Genomic DNA, 17,500 nt, shown 5'->3' with positions numbered 1-17,500 from the left:
GCAATTAAAATAATATATGAAAACAGTGTATATCAAAGGTGCGCAATTATGCTGTGTATATCAGCGAAAGAAGTATCAAAGATTGTGCACGTTCTTGAACAGAGCTGTGAACATCAGCGTAGTAGAACAAATAATATTGTCCAAAATGTACACACAAATATGCTGTGCACATCAGCGAACGAAGGACCAAAGATTGCACCTTATTGAACAGACCTGTGTACATCAGCGTAGTAGAAAAAAATAATGTTGTCCGAGATGTACACTCAAAAATCAGCAAGCTGTGCACATCAGCATTGAAGGAAAAAAAAAAAACTTCAGCTGGATGAAAGATCGTCTTTCTTGACGTGCGTTCGTGTCACACAAGGCCTCCGTTGGTAAGTAAGCGCTGCGTTGTCTAGAAGCACAGAAAAACAAAGTGGCAGGTGCCTAGAAAGACGTGTATCCAAGTTACGAGGTTACAAGCACAGAACGGCTGTAGGAGAATGTGTCGGAAAACAAAGGGCCGAGCGTCTGAAAGACGTAACGTGTGTTCACTTCACAAGGTCTCCATTGCTATGTAAATATAGCAACAAGAAGAGGACGCGCTGACGCGTGCAACTGCGAGACTCCCTCGCGCACCACTTAAAAAACAACAGGGTGGTGTGCGAGCGGCACACTCACAGGAGTGTGAATGAAAATTAAAACAAACCTCACCTCACCGCTGGATCAAATGAAAAGTGCCAAACTGCGGTCAGGAGAAAACGCCAAACGTTGAGGATGTTGGGCCGAAAAACTGCTGTATCCCATCCTCGTTGCCAGTGTTACAAAGAAGAATGAACCAAGGGTAAGCAGCAACTTCTTCTAATGCATCTTTATTTAGTAGATGCAGGTTACATGTTATATGGCCCAGCCATCTGCCCAACACTTTAAACAAGGCCTCCTGACCGGCGCGGTGAGAGCACAGGAACGTACCTTACACCACAACAATTGGTGTTTGCATTTACACCACTATGGCATCAATTTTCATGGGTCTGGTGTTTGTATTTATTGCATGGTGCCAGACTAGAGCTAAAGGAGGATTGATATGCAAATGTGAAATATTCAGGTAAACAAGGTTGTAAAGGGAGTGTAGACTAAAAGTACCACACAGGGGTTTTAAAGTGAAACATGACAACAGTTCTTAACCTGTGGTCCAGAGACCCATGGGGGTCTGTGACACCTACTCAGGGGGTTAGAGACTGCTTGCTTGGAAAATTAAATAGTATTAGACTAATAATGTTTATAAAGATAAAGAAGAAAAACAGAAAATTGAAATTTTAAAATGTTCTACAAATTTGAATGAATTTAAATTTGAGGATAAAAAGCAGGTAGTTGCCAATATAGGTGGTCATTATGAACATGGCTTTAAACACTGCTCCGCAGGCAGTGGTAGTAACTACTGCCAACAGGCTGACGGTCCCTACCACCCAGTAATGAAGCATATGAAAAAGAAGTAGCTGGCCATCCACACACCACCATCTTTGTAGTCCCGATGAGGATGGAGGAGGACGTCCACAGGCCGGCGGAAAGGACCTACCCGTCCACCAAATAATGAAACACCAGACCGCCAGCAGTTCGGGACAGGAACCACCACCAGGCGAAGCGTAGCGGAAATGAACAATATAAAAGAAAACACTCACCGGAGGCACACAGAAAACGCAGACGCAGTCATGGAGCGAGAGTTGGAAATAATGCCAGTGCTGTTCCTTGCCATATTCCTCCACGACTGTGACTGACGATGAAGACAACAACAGTAATTACCGCAGCCTAGTACGCATGTGAAGAAAGGTCACAGTTACACACCCACCCCACCCACCCTGCAACGCACTCCCAACCCCTCCCACATCCCAAGCCATAACTCAAAAGAAGATGTACTTACCAGACACGTCAACAAAAGCCTGTATCAAAGTACACAAATGTGCACACCACACTCCCACAGTGAAACGCTGACAAAAGTCACTATATTGTGCCAACAGCACTACTGGGCACTGAAATTTTATTTACATGAAAAAAAAGTAATGTCCAAATAAGGCCATTGGCCAGTCTATTTGAAGTTCCCTGAATGGCCAATATAGGCCAAAAGTGACTTCCACATGTGCAAAGGGTACCCCTCTCAAAAGGGTCATCAATGAGGCAGCCAGGCACCTCAGGGAACAGGGGCAGGGGTGGAGACTTACGTCTGGAAGGGGGGGCTTGGGCTTAGGTTTGGGACATGGAGGGGGTTTGGGCTTGCCCTTGGAAAGAGAGGAAGTGGGCTTGACCTGGGGGGTGGCAGACAGAGGGACCTGGGGCAACACGGGGCCTCTTCCTCCCTGGGGAAGGGGCACGGGAATGGGAAGGGCAGACTGGGGCAGACTTGGACAAGGAAGGAGTGAACTAGGCAAGAAAATAGGCACGTTTAGGGACAAGACGGGGTGGGCCAGTGGCTTCAAATAGGTCAACACGGGATAAGAAAAGCTTCTTAGGTGCAGTTGGAGGGGATTTGGAGACAGGTCTGGGAGTGGAGGTTGAGGGAGTGCTTGTACCAGGTGAAGGTGTGCCAGACGTAGATGCAGGTGCCTGTAATGTATGCTTATGTGTGGTAGATGTGTGTGCAAATGTTTGAGTGTTTTTTCACAGTGGGAGTGGTGTACATGGATGTTGTCTGGGTGTCTACAGGTCTGGTGAGTGTGCTGCAAGTGTCTGTCAATGTAGCCGTAGTGAGTGCAGGTGTGGTGTTTGGGGTGTGTGTCTGGATGTCAGATGTTGTGGTGACTGCATGAATGGGGGCAGCAGCAGTGACTGAGGGTGCAGTGCGTGTAGGTGTGCATGGTGAGGTGACAGACAGTGTGGTGGGGAGGTCAACACACTGGGGGAAGTGGATGCTGTTGTGTGTGCTTTTGTATGTTTGATGTGTGCATGCCTGTGTTTTTCAGTGTGCTTCTTGCGTGTTGATCTGTGTGCATGGCTGCCTGTATGTGTGCTTGGGGTGGGTGAAGGGAGTGGGGTGCGACGGGCACCCCTTCCTCGTTGGGAGGCCTTCCCCAGCTGGGCCTCTCCGGTCTTCCTGGCCCAGCACCTCAGGTCATCCCACTGCTTCCTGCAGTGGGTGCCCTGCCGGTTGTAGACCCCCAGTGTCTGCACCTCCCTGGCGATGGCTTGCCACAGGCCTTTCTTTTGATGGGCGCTGACCTGCATGGGACACACAGAGCAAAGAAACAGACAGAATGTGGGCACCGAATACAAATGCATGTTGTTCCATGTGGAACGACCATTGTTGACATGCAGGCTTCTACTCACAGGCAGAACATGCCAGACAAACTACGGCTAGGCAGTCACACATCGAACCCACATGTATACAGGCAACCGCCACAATCACACACATTTACGGATGACAGATGGCAACTCACCTGCTCCTCTGGCCGCCCATACAACTTCGCATACAGGGGTAGGACCCAGTCCACCAGTTTCTCTAGCTCCTCTGCGGTGAAGGCCGGGCCCGTTTCCCTGTTACACGTGCCATCTCAGGGACCGGAGACAGGACACATCAGCATACGCAGTGGAGTACTACCCTTCACGGGAATCAGGAGTCAAGTGTCAGGGTCTGACAAAATGGCATAGGTACCTCGGCGGTGTGCTCCGTCACCGTCAGCGGCGATCATGATTGGCCAAGGTTCCTCATTGACAACTATGTAATCCAATGATCAGGTGCATGGCGGTGAACACCGCCATCCGCCATGACGTCTAATGCCAGCGCTATGAAGTCACTTCCACTCCATCAGACCTGGATGGCAGGAGGCTGCCATTTTGCTACCAACACATCGCCATAGCCTGGCCAGGGGCCTCATCCAGGGCCCCAGTCTCTCTCCCCTTTGTCGATTGCTGACATCATTCTATAATCCTCACATGTACCTATCTTTGAAAGTGTATCCACACTGTGATGCCATTATGACAGAGTTAACTCAGCACACATTTGCCTGACGGTGTACCTCATTCTTTCAGTTTGTGTGTGTTACGCACATGTCGCATTTTTAAAAATACAGTGACATCATGGGATGCAAGTGTAATTTGACACTCAGAATGTGTTCTTTCCTCCCCCATAGGTACAGACCCATGTGGTGAAGGAGGGCCCTATCTGTACAAAACTATGGAGGAAGGTCACATCATTATCACCTACATACTCAATAGAGCTACAATCCATGACCTTTGTGCATTAAAGGATCCTGTTCTGAAACTGGCAAATTGAAATCAGCATGCCATCCCTACAACTGTGCAAGTGCTATCTGTGCTCCATTTTTTGTCTATGGGCTCAATTCAGGTGACAGTGGGCATGGATGCTGGGGTCTCACAGCCAATGTTCAGCTAAATCCTGTCCAATTTCCTGGATGGCTACGTTCAACACCTGCAAACATATGTCCAGTTTCCCCAAAGGGCTGAACTCCCCGCCATAAAATCTGGATTTTATGCTTTCGCTAATATCCCCCATGTGATAGGTGCCATTGATGGAACCAACATAGCTCTCATACCCCCAAGAGTGAATGAACAGATTTATAGGAAACATAAGAACTATCATTCCATGAATGTACAATTGGTGTGTACTGCTGATCAGTATATATAACATATCAATGCCAGGTTCCCAGGCTCAGTCCACGATTCATTTGTCCTGATAAACAGCAGTGTGCCACACAAGATGGGACAAATACATGGTGACAGAGGTTTGCTCATAGGTGAGTATGTATGACACTGGATTAGTACATAGTTGACAGGCAGGCTGTATGCAATTAAAGGCTGTATGTTCAAGTCCTCTTTCGCACACTTTTGCAGATGATTCTGGCTACTCCAACTTGCAATGGCTCATGACACCTGTGAGGAGTCCCAGGACAGATGCATGAATGAATTATGATGAGGCCCTTGGACATACTAGGAGGTGATTAAGCACACTATAGGTCTTCTGGAGGCTAGATTTTGTTGCCTCCATCTCTCAGGGGGATTCCTCTGCTATGTCCCTGACAAGGTATGTAAGATAGTGGTGGCCTGCTGCATGCTGCATGCTGCACAACTTGGCTGTGATGAAAGCTATCCCACTTCTGGGAGAGGAGGGTGCTGTCCAATCAACCCTGCAACCTCAGAGAGGTGATGAGAGTGATGGTGATGAAGAAGAGGGGGAAGATCTCAACCCCATGACGCAGCTAATCCGCCTATACTTCCAGTGACTCTAAGGTATACATATTCACTGCATACTTACAGTCTGACTCATGTAATAAGTACTGTGGTGTCTTTTGTCAGTGAGAATGCTAAAAGATGACCTAAGTGGCATGTGCCAGAGAATCCAATATTATGTACAGTGTGACATACTTCAGATACTACAGTCTGTTGGATCCCTTCCTGTAATAAAGGCGTGATTATGATATTAACTGGCTAATGCATGCACACTCACAATTCCAATCTCATATTGACAAGGGACAGACGATTTGAGTGCATGGGTATATTTATTGAATGGCAAAATATACATAAGTGTTGGGACAGTGAAAGGGAGTGGGCACATGGTGCAAATACATACTCAGGTACATAGTCTCAGCTGTTGGTAGCACTGGGTTTTGGTCCATGTGGCCATTTGAAGATGGTGTGATGGCAGTGGCATGTCAACAAGGTAGCTTAGTGGCACATAAGGGAGACAGTTCAGGGCAGAGTCACTTCCTGATGCTGGGCTTGGTCTTGGCTGGTGTTTTAGTGGCATATCTGGGTCTGATGGCACATTTGCAAAGGTGCAGCTGGGCTGCAGTGTTAGTGGTGGTGGTTTCCTATGTGTCCTCTGGCAGTGCCACCAGTCCAGTAGCTGCTTTGGATGTAGATGACAGGGCAGTGTCCTGGCTAGTGGAAGGGGCTTGCAGGTGGGTGGAGGACTCAGGCTGGCTGATGTGCTGGTGCTGCAGCACCCCTGCAATGGAGGCCATGGTGGCACTGAGCTATTTCCATTGCTCCATGGCCTCCTGGTGGTGTGCTATCTGCAGCCTTTGATTCTGCTCCAGGGTGGCCATGATCTGGCCCATCCTGTCCTGGGTATGGGGGTATGCTCCCAGGACCTCAGACATCACCTTCAAGGCTGCAACAACCATCCTTTGGCCACCCCCCTGGGCCACTAATACCCTTCCACTGGCCCTAGCCCCCTGTGCCTGTGTCCCCTGCACAGGTCTGGCAGTCCCACTTGCAGTTGGCCCTTCATCATCCTGCCTGGTGGTGGGTGGAGACTCTGACTTCTGTGCATTTGGGCCGCCAGTCCGTGGCCAGGAGACACTGGTGTGGGATCGTTTGGCCAGAGCTGATGATGGTGGCCTGGTGGTAGGGGTGTCAGTGGTATCCTGGGTGGGGCTTCTGGAGGGTGACAATCCAGGACTGTGTGATGGGCCAGGGAGTTCCTCTATTTCCAGACATCTCTCTGCACCCTCCTGAGTGGGGCCTCTGTGTTCAGGTGGAGGGCTGGCACTCCTTGATGCTCCGTCCGGGTGGCATGGGTGGTAGTGCCTGTGTGTGGGGGAATAGAAAGGTGGGTGTCAGGTAGTTTATCGGCAATTGCTGCACTGCTCTTCACTATTTGATGGTTGTATTCCCCTGTCGTGGCATGCCAGGTCCCTTTGTGTACATTTAGTTGCATTTTTTGGGGGGCTGGAGGTCCATTGGGGATGCTGTAGAGCCACTGGCATTCCATGGAGGGGTAGGTGACTGTGCACAGGGATGGAGATCTGTTTGTGGGATTGTGGGCATGCAGGGAACTTGGATGTGGTTTTTGTGGACTGGGTAGGGGATGGGGTCCCGGTGGTAGTGAGAGGGGTGGGGTGATACCTGCATTACAGGTGTGGTGAGTGTTAAGCTATTGTAGTTGACTTACCAGGGTCCAGTCCTCCAGTGAGTCCCGTGAGTCCCTCTGGGTGCAGGGTAGCCAGGACCTTCTCCTCCTAGTCGGTGTATTCTGGGGGAGTAGGTGGGCTACCACTACCAGTCTACTGTACAGCAATGTTGTGACTGGATGCCATAGACCTAACCTTCCCGCGCAGGTCATTCCATCTCTTCCGGATGTCACCCCTTGTGGGTGGATGGTTTCCCACTGCGTTGACCATGATGACTATCCGCTGCCATAGCTCCATCTTCCTGGCCACGGGTGTCTGCTGCACCAGTGCCCCGAATAGTTGTTGCTGAACCCTGAATATTTCATCCACCATCGTCCTTAGCTCCCTGTCTGTGAAGCGGGGGTGCTTAGGGGTGCCATGGTGTGTGTTGTGGGTGGTGTGTTGTAGGTGTATAGGTGAGGGTGCTGTTGTGTGGCTGTGTGTGTGGCTTGTGATGGTGTTTGGGAATACAGTATATGTGTTTTGGTGGTGTATTTGTGTATGTGACTTGTGTGATGTTGGGTTGAGTGTATGCGTGTGGTGTTGTCAATCTCAGTCGTGCTACTGGTGATGCAAAGGATTGTGGGGTGTGTATGTGAGTGTTTTATATTGTTGTGGATGTGTGTCAGGTGTGTGGGTTTCAGACTTGCCAATGTGTGCTTTTGTTGTTGGTGGGTCCCATTACTGGCCTTGGCGGTGCATACCACCAATGGTTGTTCGCCATTCACTATCCGCCACACTGATTTGTGCATCATTATTTGGTGGGATGAGCATTTTTCTGCATGGTGGTGGCGGGGTGGGGTGTACTGCCTTTCTACTGTTGTTTGCCCTGGCGGTGTGCAGTCCCCCAGCACTGGCGGTCTTCTGTTCACTGTTGCCACGGGGGTCGGCGGTGATTATCGCCAAGTTCATAATGAGGGCCATAGTATGGAAAATGTGAACTTAGAAAAACCCTTGTCTTCTCATTAAAGTGATTTATTTATATGTGCTTGTGAAGTACATAAAATGTCTCATCATTTCTGTATTTCTGAATTTGAATGCATATTTATGTGATTTTGTGTATTATTTTGGGGTTCAAATCATCAAAACTGCTTAAACTGGAGTCCCTGGATTCTAGTGATGATTCGGTAGAGGTTCCTGGATTCTAGTGATTATTAGTTTGGGGTCGACAAAATTGAAAAGGTTAAGGACCAAAGATATATATGAATGCAGCCAACATGACAGCTATCTAAGTAGTATCTTTTGGGGACAACTTCCCCAATCTTTCCTAATTTTACAAAAACAGTTCCCACACTTTAACTTTTCTTGTATGGTCAATGCTGACCTTGACGTGCCTCCCTCTGATAGAGAGAAGTGGGGGTGTCCTACACCATGAAGCTAAGGAAAAAGCAGACAGTGAAAAAAGAAACAAGTTACCTCCTCACAGCGCCTGTTACATGAAAGAAATGTAAATGCTTGCAAATAGTTAATCAACAAGTCTAAAGCCTTATGGAAGCAATCTTAGGGTATACTTTATGATGTGTGTTATATTTAATATGTGTTTAAAGAAAGATAAAAAGCCAACAAAGTAATTCCAGAATATTTTGATCCTCGCACCACTGGAACATCAGAACCACCAAAAAAGTCACAGTTCAAGAATTCCTCAGCACCAGCGCTCACAACAGCAAAGAGCTCTTCACCATTGTCAAAGAGTTTATGAACCTCGGGACAAACACCTCATCCATTCCTCCCTCCCAAGACCTCTGTGACGACCTTGCCACCACTTCCCATAAAAAAATCCAGGACATATACCAAGCTTCAAAAACCAAAACTCTCCTGCACCGCCCCCAAACACCACCATGGACCCAGAACCACAACATATCCTGAACTCCTGGACCCCTGTCACCAAGGAGGACACCCAAGTATTTATGAACTCCACCCACTCCGGAGCATCCTCGGATCCATGCCCCCTTCACATCTTCAATCTGGCCAGTGCCACCATAGCACCTGAGCTCTGCCGAACTATCAACTGATCCATAGAGACCGCCACCTTCCCATCAGACTGGAAGCACACCAAGATTAACCCGCTGCTCAGGAAACCCACTGCCAACCCAAGGGAGCTGACAGACTACAGACCTATCTCTCTTCTCCCTTTCCCAGCCAAAATAACAGAAAAAGCCATCAACCAGCAACTCACCGAATTCCTGAAAGCACACCAAATCCTAGACTCATCTCAATCCGGATTTAGAAGCAATCCAGCACCGAAACAGCACTGCTAGCAGCCACCGACGACATATCAAATCAAATCAAATCAAATCAAAAACATTTATAAAGCGCGCTACTCACCCGTGAGGGTCTCAAGGCGCTAGGGGGTTACTGCTGCTCGAAGAGCCAGGTCTTGAGTTGCCTCCGGAATGCAAGGTGGTCCTGGGTGGTCCTGAGGTTGGTGGGGAGGGAATTCCATGTCTTGGCCGGCAGGTAGGAGAAGGATTTCCCACCTGCCGTGGTGCGGCGGATGCGAGGGACGGCGGAGAGTGCGAGGTTGGCGGAGCGAAGTTGACGGGTGGGCGTGTAGAAACTGAGGCGACGGTTGAGGTATAGGGGGTCCCTTGTTGTGGAGGGCTTTGTGTGCATGGGTGAGGAGCCGGAAGGTGATCCTTTTGTTGACGGGAAGCCAGTGCAGGTGTCTCAGGTGGGCGGAGATGTGGCTGTTGCGGGGTATGTCGAGGACGAGGCGGGCGGAGGCGTTTTGTATTCGCTGCAGATGTTTCTGGAGTATAGCGGTGGTTCCTGCCTATAGGGTGTTTCCGTAGTCCAGGCGGCTCGTGACGAGGACGTGGGTAACAGTCTTTCTGGTGTTGGCGGGGATCCAACGGAAGATCTTTCGGAGCATGCGAAGGGTGAGGAAGCAGGAGGATGATACGGCGTTAACTTGTTTGGTCATGGTGAGAAGTGGGTCCAGGATGAAACCGAGGTTGCGTGCGTGGTCTGAGGGAGTTGGTGCGGTGCCAAGGGCCATGGGCCACCAAGAGTCGGCCCAGGCGGACGGGGTGTTTCCGAGGATGAGGACTTCCGTTTTGTCTGAGTTCAGTTTCAGACGGTTGAGTTTTATCCATTCTGCAACGTCTTTCATTCCATCTTGCAGGTTGGTCTTGGTGCTGGTGGGGTCCTTGGTGAGGGAGAGTATCAGCTGAGTGTCGTCGACGTAGGAGGTGATGTTGATGTTGTGTTTGCGTACGATGTCGGTGAGGGGGCTCATGTAGACGTTGAAGAGAGTCGGGCTGAGCGAGGAGCCTTGTGGGACGCCGCAGATGATCTCAGTGGGGTCTGAGCGGAACGGTGGGAGGTAGACACTTTGGGAGCGGTTGGAGAGGAAAAAGGTGATCCAGTCCAGGGCCTGTCCTTGGATACCGGTGGAGCGGAGGCGGGATATTAGGGTTCGGTGGCAGACGGTGTCGAAGGCAGCCGAGAGGTCGAGGAGGATGAGGGCGACTGTTTCTCCGTTGTCCATCAGAGTTCTGATGTCGTCTGTGACTGAGATGAGGGCGGTTTCTGTGCTGTGATTGGCTTGGAATCCGGACTGAGAGGGGTTGAGTCAGTTGTTGTCTTCAAGGAAGTTGGTAAGTTGCTTGTTGACGGTCTTCTCTATGACTTTGGCAGGGAAGGGGAGGAGCGAGATGGGGCGGAAGTTCGTCAGGTTGCTGGGGTCAGCCGTAGGTTTCTTCAGTAGGGCGTTGACTTCTGCGTGTTTCCAGCTCTCGGGGAAGGTGGCAGAAGAAAACAAGCTGTTGATGATGGTCTGGAGATGCGGGGCGATGATATCGTCGGCTTCGTTGAAGATGAAGTGTGGGCAGGGGTCCGAGGGGGCACCGGAGTGGATGGAGTTCATGGTAGCTTTGGTCTCCTCCGTGCTGATGTGAGTCCAGGCGTTGAGGGTGATGGCTGGGGTTGTAGGTTCTGTGGTGGTTGGCTGGGTCTGGTGTCCGAAGCTGTCGTGTAGGTCGGTGATCTTACGATGGAAGAAGGTGGCGAGGGAGTTGCAGAGGTCTTGTGAGGGCGTGATGGCGTTGAAGTTGGCGTTAGGATTGGAGAGCTCTTTGACAATGTTGAAGAGTTCTTTGCTGTTGTGAGTGTTCTTGTCCAGTCTGTCTGTGAAGGAAGTTCTTTTGGTGGCACGGATCAGTTGGTGGTGTTCGCGGGTGGCGTTTTTGAGGGCAGACATGTTTTCTGTGTGGTGTGGTGCGGTGTGGTCCTTGCGCCTGGCTTTCTCGAGGGTGCGGCAGGTTTTTTCAGATTCCTTGAGGGTGTCTGTGAACCAAAGAGGTTTCCGGGTATTGGTCTGTCTTGGGAGGCGTCTGAGGGGTGCAAGGTTGTCCGCGCAGTTGGTGATCCAATGCGTGAGGCTGAGGGCTGCGTCGTTGGGGTCGGTGGAGAAGGTGGGTTGGTTGTCGCTGAGAGTGGAGAGAAGCTGTTCTGTGGGGATTTTGTTCCAATGTCTGCGTGGGATGGGTTGTGTGCGGAGGTGGAGAGTCTTGCGTCTGAAGGTGAAGTGGACACATCTGTGGTCGGTCCAGTGTATTACGGAGGAGTGGCTGAAGGATACGTGGTTGCTGATGGAGAAGATGGAGTCGAGCGTGTGTCCGGCGATGTGGGTTCACCAGTTGCTTGAGACCGAGGTTGTCGAGGTTGTCGAGCAGGGCGGTGGTGTTGGGGTCGTTGTTCTGTTCCAGGTGGAAGTTGAGGTCACCCAGGAGGATGTAGTCCGGCAAGGCAAGGGCGTGCGGGGAGATGAAGTCAGTGATAGATTAGCTGAAGAGGGCTCGTGGTCCAGGGGGTCTGTAGATGAGAGTTCCTCTGAGGGTGGTCCTGGGGTCGGTGTGGATCTGGAAGTGCAGGTGTTCGGCGGCGAGGGGGGTGTCTTCGGTGGAGATGGTGACGTTGATGGAGTCCTTGAAGACGATGGCGATTCCTCCACCGACTTGGTTGGTGCGGTGTCTCCTGGAGATCTTGTAGCTGTCGGGGATAGCTATGGTGATGTCGGGGGGCGAAGAGGCGTTCATCCAGGTCTCAGTGATGAAGGCGACGTCCGGTGCGGTGGAGTCCAGGAGGTCCCATAGTTCAATGCTGTGCTTGTGGACGGAGCGTGCGTTGATCAGGATGCCTTTGAGGTGGTTGTTGGCACGTGGGCTGGCGGGCGGGGTGGTTTCGCAGAGGAAGGTGAGTTTGCAGGTGAGGCATGCGAAGGGTCCATGGGTGCGTTTAGGGTTGGCTTGGAAGCAGGTTCTGGAGCGCCCCGGGTTGAGGGCGTGGAGGGTGTTAGGGTCGTAGCGGTGCTGTGGGGTTTGGGAGTGCTGGGGGCCAGGGGTCGTGGCGCTGGGCGCGGTCCAGGCGCGGACGGGCGCAGACGGGCTTGCCTGTGGCGCGCCTTCAGTACGCCAGCGGAGCGCCCGCTGCACGTGTCCGCTGCACGGCCGCACAGCGGCCGCCATAAGAGGGAGGAGGAGGGGGGAGGAGGGGTCAGCTGGGGGCAGGGGGCGGGCTGGGGGGCGACGAATGGGAGCAGGGGGGGCAGGCCGAGCAGGAGGTGGCGGCGGGTAAGCGGAGGGTGGGGGGGTCAGGTAGAGGAGAGAGGAGAAAGGATAGGGGAGGGGGGATTACAGAGGAGAGGAGTCAGGAAGAACAGAAGAGGAGGAGAGAGAAGAGTCAAGAGAGAGGAGAGAAGAGTCAAGAGAGAAGAGAGAAGAGACAAGAAGAAGAGTCAAGAAGAAGAGGAGAGAAGAGTCAAGAGAGAAGAGAGAAGAGTCAAGAAGAAGAGTCAGGCAGAAGAGGAGAGACCAGAGAAGCAGAGGAGGGAAGCGTCCAGAAGATGAGGAGAGGCCACAGAGGAAGAAAAGGAACACGCAGAGAAAAGTACAGAAGAGGAGAAGAACACGCAGGTCAGGGTGCAGAGGAGAAAAGAAGAAAACAGATGAAGAGCAAAGCAGGAAGAGAACGCGGTGAGGAAGAGGAGAAAAGAAGAAGAACACATATGAAGAAAGAAGAAAGAACACGCAGGACGGGGTGCAGAGGAGAAAAGAAGAACACAGATGAAGAGCAAAGCAGAAAGAGAACGCGGTGAGGAAGAGGAGAAAAGAAGAAGTACACAGATGAAGAAAGAACACGCAGGTCGGGGTGCAGAGGAGAAAAGAAGAACACAGATGAAGAGCAAAGCAGGAAGAGAACGCAGTGAGGAAGAGGAGAAAAGAAGAAGAACACAGATGAAGAAAGAACACGCAGGTCAGGGTGCAGATGAGAAAAGAAGAACACAGATGAAGAGCAAAGCAGGAAGAGAACGCAGTGAGGAAGAGGAGAAAAGAAGAAGAACACAGATGAAGAAAGAACACGCAGGTCGGGGTGCAGAGGAGAAAAGAAGAAAACAGATGAAGAACAAAGCAGGAAGAGTACGCGGTGAGGAAGAGGAGTGGGGCAGAGGAAGAGCAGAACACGCAGCAAGTGGGCTGCAGAAGAGGAGCAGAGGAAGATTGCTACCAGAAGGAGGAGCAGAAAGCGAAGGGAAATGGACAGCAGAGGTGCGGAGAAAGGTTGAAGGAGAGAGCGGAAGGCAGAAGACAGAAGTACAGGGAAAGAGAGGTGAGTAGCGCGGGGCTGGGCGAGGGGCAGGGTGGGGGGAGTACTTACGGTTTTAGCAGGTCTTGCTGGGAGGTATCAGGAGCCTGGGCTGGTAGAGCTGCAGCGGCAGGGGGAGCGACCTGTGCCATACTAAACCACTGAGGCAGGACCACACTCATCCTCCTTGAACTCGATGCTGCATTTGGCACCGTCTTCCACCCCACCCGAGATAAAGCTCTGGAATGGATCAGATCTTTCCTCACCGGAAGAACTCAGATTGTCAGACTACCGTCTTTTACGTCAGAACCCAAAGACACATCCTGCGGAGTGCCCTAATGACCATCACTCAGCCCAACACTTTTCAACATCTACATAGCCGTGCTAGCCAAGATCATCAAACAACACAGGCTAAACATAGTCTCCTAGGCTGATGATACTCATCTGATCCTCTCCCTGTCCAATGACCCTGTAAAAGCCAAGAGAAATTTCCACAACAGGATGAGAGCAGTCGCTATCTAGATGGAAGCCAACTGCCTCAAACTCAACTTGGACAAGATGGAGCTCCTTGTAATCAGCTCCACCCCTTCCTCCTGGAACAACTCCTGGTGACCCACTGCACTGGGAAATGCCCCCACTCCCTTGGACCACACACGTAATATAGGCATCATCTGAACTCCTCTCTATCCATGACCCGCCAAGTCTGCGCTCTCTCATCGGCACGCATCCACACCCTTTGACTACTTTGAAAGATTTTCAAGTGGATCCCCTCTGTCATGAGGAAGCCAGTCACCCACGCACTATTCACTAGCAAACTGGACTATGGCAATACACTCTAAGCCGGCATGACCAAGAAACTACAATCAAGACTTCAAACAATCCAGAATGCACCAGCCAGACTCATCCTGGACGTCCCCCAACACAGCCACGTCTCTCGCCACCTCAGAGACCTACACTGGCTCCCAGTCAACAAGCGCATCACATACAAACTCCTGATACACAGTTACAATGCACTGCTCAACAGAGGACCGGCATACCTTAACCACTACCTCACCTTCTATGTACCCAGCAGACAACTCCGTTCATCCCAGCGTGCCTTTGTATAACTGTTCCCAAGATCCGGAAAAGCACAGCAGGAGGAAGATTCTTCTCCTACCTCGCAGCCCGGACATGGAACACGCTACCTCTCAAGCTCAGGCAGACAGCATCACTGAAACAGTCCAGGAAGGCCCTCAAGATCTGGCTCTTTGATTTAGGTGCACACCCGCAAACTGCGCCTTGGGATCCAATGGTGATTCGCCATGCTTTAGAAATCGTTGAAATCAAATGATTGATTGATTGATTTGTCCTAGTTAGTTATGTCACTGGCTCCATCACAGCACTCACCGACCTCTCAATTGTTCTCAGGATCACAGTTTTGATACAGTTTTAATGCACTGCAGCTGCCATATGAGAGACAGTGTTGTAGATGGTTTATCAAGTGTCACGTTTAAGTTATTGACACAAACCCTCTGTCAGGGGCCAACACATTTCTCCAACTAAGTCTACTGGTACAGGGGAACACCGAGGAGAACAGTATCCTATTTATTTATTTAAAACATTAATAAAGCTTGCTATCACTAAAATGGTATCCTGGCTCTACAGGCCTCTACTCAGACATAAACAGCTGCAAATATAAGTGATAAAATAAACTATAATGTTACTTTAGAAAAGCCAAGTTTTGAAGGCTTTTCTAAAGTGCAATAAATTAACTGAGGATCTGAGAGAGGTGGAAAGCTTGTTCCAGAATACTTGCCCCCCAGTCTTATCTTTGTGAATTTAGCGATGCAGATGAGTCTTGCACTTGAAGAACGCAGGCATCTCTCTGGGGAATATCTTTTTAGGTTGTTTTGCAGGGGTATTGGGCCCATGCTCTGACCTGCTTTAAAATCTATGCACAGGATTTTGAAAGGTGTTCTTTGTTTCACTGGTAATCTTCTTGGTCTGGTCAGAGCCAATTTAAGGGTGGATGCTTGGACTCTGTATAATATGTTTATCAGAAATTCTGGAGCTCCTGATACGGGCATTGCAGTAGTCTAGCCAACTCAATATTACACTGTGCACAATCAGGGTTTTAGCAGTGGCAGACAGCAGAGGAAGAGGCTTCCGCAGACCATGGAGGAGTGAAAAGCACGTCCCCACTACTTTATTAACATGACACTCCATGCAGTCCCCCGATTACGGACTGAATCTGATTATGGAGCTCTTCCTTGTTAGCAGCCAATCCTGCTCAATAGGCATTACTGGCTTCTGCTGTAGGTCTAGAGGTGACTTGTGGCAGGGAAGGGAGATGATTCAACTCAGATCTGAATCTACAACTGTGGACAGGGGTGGTTGAGTGATGGAGGAACAAAAGTTCCCAGTTACTCACTTGAACAGATGCAGGTTCGTCCCTGACAGGAAAAATGGGAGTGCATTAAACATGCAGATGCCATGTCCTAAATAGTAGGGACACAATTCATGGTTAGGAAAAGGGGAACTCAGTTTATTGTGTGCATGAATACCTTGCAAGGCAATGTTAGCAGAACCAATCACAATCCAATGACATCTCATGCTTAGTGGCTATTCTGGAGGTAGGGTCTCAATTCTCCACTGATCAAAATGTATGCTCTGTCAAAGCGAGAGCAAGAAGGTGATAACATAAACATGGACATTGACAGGGTTTGCCATCTTTTCTTCAGACAAGTAGGTGTGTACTGGGCCTTGAGCAGTAAAGGGTAAAAACAAATATAGATGCTGCTACTGGGCCAATAATGGACTCTTCCTTCTATAGGACAGGATGGCAAGTGGGGACTCTAGCGCATGACCAAGGTGACTCATTGTCCCAAGTCTTTGGCTATAGACGCCTGAACTAAATACACTCCCTGTTTGAGGGACATGCATTGGAGTAATAGTAAGAAAAATTACACTAGTAAAAGACAAGTTTGCAATTTCTATTATTAGTATTGCTTTTTTAACACACCCAAAATAAAAGGATGTAAGGATGGTGTAACTTTAAAATGAAATATTGGACGAATATTGTTTGGACAATATATGCATTTCACTGCAGATGGCACACTGTGTGAATGGCAAGATCAGTCATGCAATAAACAACTTGGAGCACATTTACTAACCTTTCACGCTGGACAGCAACCAAAGTTGCTCTGTTGCATTACATGAAAAGGGAGAGAGCGGAAATGCCCCATATTGATTGATAAAGACATTGCTGCACTCTCCTTGCACATGTGCATTGTGAGCAGCCTGATGCCAACACTGGCACCCTTGCCCCATATTCACAGAAAATATTGTTTTCTGTGCAGGAAAGGACACCTTCCTGCATAAAAAAATTCCTTATTGACATTTTCATCTATTTACATGTGCTGCAGAATGCAGCACATATAGAAAGAGGAAATCATGAGCGGAAATAAAGATATTTCCCATTTTCACGCCTCACTTGGGTAGTAAAGCACTTTGACACATTCCTAGTTTTACAAGTGTTTGTAAATCTGTGAATGCTTCAAAAGTCATTGATAGGAATAGGAATACCGATGTTACACCCATGGAAAGCATCCCAAGTTGAAATGTAACTTAATCCAGAGCAAGCAGCTGCCTTGTGTTACATTTCTTCACAGAGACATGCAAGACCATGCAAATCAGGCCTTGTGTGGCTTTGTAAGTAATATTGAAGCCTTTGCACTGTCCTTGCATCATTGTGCCTGTACTTCATTTTGTGCTCTCTACCTTTGTGACCTTTGTATCAGTCAGACGTTTACATCTATATATTTATATATTGTTTTTCAAATGCATTTTTTTTAGGTCCAGCCTTGAGTCCACTATATAAGAGAAGTCTTAACTCATGGACCACAGAAAGTGCTCTTCCAAATATAATTATTATGTTGGGGTTTCTAAATGAAAGAGGCAGAATAAGTCTACTCCTGTTATGTTTCTGAATGATTCGAGCTCTCTGAAAAGCAGGTGCAATTCTTGATTTCCTCTCTAAAAACAAATCCAACAGC

Source organism: Pleurodeles waltl, chromosome 4_1 (genome assembly GCF_031143425.1).
Source record: "Pleurodeles waltl isolate 20211129_DDA chromosome 4_1, aPleWal1.hap1.20221129, whole genome shotgun sequence".
NCBI lineage: Eukaryota > Metazoa > Chordata > Amphibia > Caudata > Salamandridae > Pleurodeles > Pleurodeles waltl.
Note: the sequence above shows the minus strand (reverse complement) of the source record.